This window comes from Microtus ochrogaster, linkage group LG3 (assembly GCF_000317375.1).
Source record: "Microtus ochrogaster isolate Prairie Vole_2 linkage group LG3, MicOch1.0, whole genome shotgun sequence".
NCBI lineage: Eukaryota > Metazoa > Chordata > Mammalia > Rodentia > Cricetidae > Microtus > Microtus ochrogaster.
The window spans coordinates 33,692,180-33,697,042 of record NC_022029.1 but is presented as its reverse complement, the minus strand read 5'-3'; the positions used below and the strand labels follow the sequence as shown (position 1 = coordinate 33,697,042).

The 4,863-nt window shown below is 36.3% G+C and overlaps 1 pseudogene; it reads right to left on the bottom strand.

Annotated features, from left to right (window-relative positions):
* Positions 1-4,204: 4,204 nt before the first annotated feature.
* On the bottom strand, positions 4,205-4,359 carry LOC113457620 (annotated as a pseudogene).
* Between the last annotated feature and the right edge of the window lie 504 nt (positions 4,360-4,863).

Genomic DNA, 4,863 nt, shown 5'->3' with positions numbered 1-4,863 from the left:
CCGGACAGCGGTGGTACACATCTTTAATCCCAGCATTTGGGAGGCAGAGGCAGGTGGATCTCTATGAGTTTGAGGCCAGCCTGGTCTACAGAGTTAGTTCCAGGACAGGCTCCAAAGCTACAGAGAAATCCTGTCTTGAAAAACAAAAACAAAAACAAATCATTTTAACAATCTTAAACATATATAAGGGAATCCATTTTAACATAACATCTACCATAACAAAGACACAGATATAATCATTTTGAATTTTTTTCTTTATTGAAGATTACTTATGAAATATTTAGCTTATGTGAAAAATGGTATAGTACAAACATATTCACGGAAATTCTAGTTTGAAGAGTCAAAGCAAACTGTAGGACTCTAAACGGTGATAGAGAATAACCTGACTAAATAATTGTTACTCAAGCACAAGCTAGAACCTTACATAGCCATTAAAACTGCGAAGTGGCATTGGAGCCATGGTAATGGAAATGATAGCTTCAGAGAGCTGAAGCAGAACAACTACACAAAGCATATCCAAACCATGGTCACAGATTGTTGGAAACCATGTCAGTAGCAGAAGTTGCCCATGGAGAAGGAGACTAAGTGAACGAAACGGAAGTTTCATCCTCATGCATATTTATAACGTAGGAGTTTATACTCTGAAGAAGAACCCTGTTAAAAATGGCTTACTGTTATTTCAAATAATCTTAAAAGAATTACTGCCTTTTCTGCCATATTAGTTTTATCTAACCACCTTCCTTAACTGATGAAGATAACTGAAGCTTAATTTGTCCTCTGTATGACAGCTTCCTGGACTCATGAGTGTATAGGCTACTATCAGAGTCTGTGGGCAGTCATGTAGAATCAAGGATCTAAGTCCATTCTAATAGAAGGATATTTTTTTAATCAATAGGATCTGAGAAAATATGGCTCACACATAGTTCTTTTTTACTTTCAGAGAACTCCCAAAGAGGAAGAAAGTGCTTAAGATAGCTAAATTATTCTTTGAATAGTATCTTAGTTTTCTTTTTGTGGCTCGGATGAAACACCAAGTCCATAAACAACATGGGAGAGAAATGCCTCATTTTGCTTACACTTCCACATTACAGACCATCACTGAAGGAAATCAGGGCAGGAAGACCGTCACAGCATCTTAGAGCAGCATCTTAGTCTTGTTTTAATTTGGCACACAGAAAAACAAGCCCAGCTTATTTCTGGCTGTTTATGAAGTTGGGGCTTATCAAATTTTTATTTTATTTTGAGACAGGGTTTCTATGTGTAGCTTTGGCTGTCCCAGAACTTGTTCTGTAGACCAGGCTGGTGTTGAACTCAGAGGGATAGATCCATTTGCCTGTCTCCCGAGTGCTGGGATTAAAGGCATGTGTTGCCAGTGCCCAGCTTATTAATTCTTAAATCATGTACATAGTAGCAGTAAACTCTAGAACTGAGATTTTTATCCTGATCCATATGATTGATGTAATAAAGGACATAAATCTAGACTTTCCTGGGGTATAGTTTTCTACTATTAATTGCTTGTTTTTCATTCAACTGTTTCTAAAACATTATCCAGTGCTCTATCCTGATCAAATTATTATCATCATATTCATCATTAGAAAACCAAGGGGTTGCCCTAATTCCCTTCTGAGGAACATGAAACCGAGATAGACTGATTCAGTGACTTCCCAGAGTCAAATGTGCTCAATCTACTGTGGAATCTTCACTCTCTGTTTAGAACTCTATTTAATAACCAGTCTCTACAGTTTTAAAGACAAATGTGATTTTCAAAAAAGTTCCATTTTCTCTATTATTAAGAAAACAAAGAGCTCGATTTGACAAGCCCTCTGGCTACATCCCACATTTCTCTACAGACAGAAACCTCAAAAAGTCTGATTAAAAACTGGAATGTTCTTTTGGGAAATGAGAATGTTCTGTCAGACTCCATTTGGTGCTTTCTCTCACTTGCAGAACAGAGGAACGAGTTTTAGTTCTTCATTATTTTTCACACCTCTGATACAAAGAAGCCCCACCTTGCTATCCTTCTATTTTGGTAACGGCAATGTCAGCCACTATGCCTGAGTTCTCCAGTAAACTCATAATGCCATGGGTAGAGACTCACAGAGCTGTTTCATGTATGACATTGACAGAACACATACTCTGGGTTTTATTTTTTGAATCACTTCTCTGCATCATATTTTCTTATCGCCACACATGCCTTATAGTGCTATATCCCTTCGTGTATCACACAAACACACATAAGCACACAAATGCATGTACAAACACAATGCTGTTGTAGGTAAGTACTTCAGGCAACTGAAGTGCATAGAAACTCATTTCAAATCTTTCCATAAATAACTGTCAGCAGTCAGAATGGCCCCTGGAACCGAGGCTCTAGAATTAGTTCTGATTATTTTATTATGACATTAGTCACTTTATCATGACATCATGCTTGTCTGAGTCCTTATAACTCTTAATGATTTATGGTTAGAGAAGTCTTTCTTTTTTCTTGAAGGTGCATTATAATTTATTTTGTTAGATTAATCACCAAGTATTCTTTAGTTGATGATAAAAGATGCTGGTGGATTCCTTGGGTAAGTTTCTAAAAAATAACATTTAGCAAATCCTGTCAGAAGGCTCTTGTTCTAATTTGATGCGTGGCAAGTTATACTTTAGAAATTTCATGGCCAAAGCACTTTATTTAACCCTGCTTTACCCTAACAGCCTTTCTCATGGCGAATATGTGGCAAGCATACACTAGCAGCCAAGCAACCCACCTGAAGATTAAACCTTTGCAATATTGAACTCTGACACAGACTTGATTTCAGGAGGAAAGGACTGGAATATTAATCTGGAACCCACAAAACATTTCTTTTTGGAACTCATTGCAAAGAAACTTTCATTGTTTTGAGTTTCTGAGAAATTTTCACATTCCTAACCTTTAATTTTAAGTATTTTTAGCCCCTGAAATGTTATCAACCTAAAGGGTAGACATATAAAGAATCTTGTGCAAAACTCCTTGCATGAGACATTTGAACTAGCTTGAGAGGGAATATGATTTATGATTATTAATGAGGCCTGGGCCTTGAGAATATGAGACTGACTTCATTAAGACTATTATTTTGTTTGGAGTCCTTTGCTTGCTTTAAGATTTTACCATGGAAAATAGCAGAGCCTAATCACGGGGGAAACTCAGAGGAACTCCTCTCTTTAATTCTCCACACTTGAGTGACAGCGAAGAACTCTATGTCTCTTTCTTCCTAGGAGGCCAGCAGGCTTTCTGTTTTGAAGGTACCACAAGGAAGACATGAGCAGTTCCACAGGCAAACTACCAGATGTTTCTGACAGCCTCACAGCTGTATCCTACTTCTAGAAAACATCTTATGAAACCAAGGCTTTAAAAATGATTAGATAGAGGTTATCTATTTGCATGTTAAAAGCATTCTTTATTCAATGGGGAGTTACTTTAAATAACCAGTACCCTTAATGTGCTTAAAATAAAATTTTGTCTATAAACATCATCTCAGAAATAAAACAACTGCAACAAGGGAAGTATAATTATAACTTTTAAAAGACAATTATATGATTCTTTATATAGAATATTTATAAAGAAGTGAGTGCTGTTCTGTTTTTCCTTTATGCTCTTATTTCGAATTGTTTAAATTCATGTTTCAAAGAATGCACTCAAATTATCTCGTCATAGGAAGTAATATCCATGGCTCATATTTTGCATTTCTTTGACTATGTCCCCACTGTGACTGGACCCTTTCCTTGTACCCATGTGGTCAGTGAGAAAAAAACTTAACTTCCACTTAACAGACAGCCCATGTTGCAAAGATTCTGTATGATAGCTACATGCCTTTTAGGATATAGCTAGGACAGCAATTTTCTTCTTTTTACATTTTTTCATTGACAAAATTGTGTCTATGTATCATGTACAAGATGACACTTTTATACTTTTGGATGTTCTAGAATAAATGAATCAATCTAGTTAATTAAGTTTTTGAGATGAGACGGAATAAATGAGAGACATAAACTGTAGTTATCATGTTGTAGAATACATCACTGTAACTTCTAACTGGAAGTCTGTACTCTTCAACATCACCTTGCAACCCTGCCTCTCACCCCACAATGGGTACACTAACTTTCATTTCTGTGACCATTGAGCAAGATTGCCTTCACTCTTCACCCCTGTCTTTGCCTATTTGTTACTGTTGTTAATTAAGGTAGAGGGAAATGCAGTCCCCCACGGCCACAAATCGCACAGTGGACTTTCCTGAATTAGGAGAAATTCTAGAGGTCGGCAAAGCCCAATGCAATGGATTAGCCTTACTTTAGGAAAACCACCTTTGTGTCCTGGTGTCTGTTCTGCTACGTAAGCAATGTGTTTTTGATAGAAGACATTCTAACAAGTAGTTAGTTCATGGATGTTTTCCTTGGTATTCTTTTGGTGATTAGTAGCTTTAAAGACCTTTTAATGTATTTCTTGGTCTTTTGAATATCTTTTAAAAGTAATTTCTGATTCTTTTTTGCTCAGATTTTATGTTCACTGATATTTTCTTCTTTCTTTTGAGTTGCACGAATCCCTAAAATTCCTCAAATAATCTTTTCCCCCATATGTATGGCTTGATTTTTTTTTAAACCACAATGTAGGTTGGCTCTGAAGTTTATTGATCAACTCATGTGCTAGACAGAGTCTTTTAGTTTTGTATAACTCATTGATTTATTTTTTTGTCTGTGCCTTTGGAATGATACAATCCAGATTTATGTTACTATAAGGAAATACCAAGGCAAAATTATCTTACACATAGAAATAGTTTATTTTGGTACATGGTTGTGAGGTATTATTACAAGGTCAAGTGGCCATTTAATCTGGGTCTTTGGCCA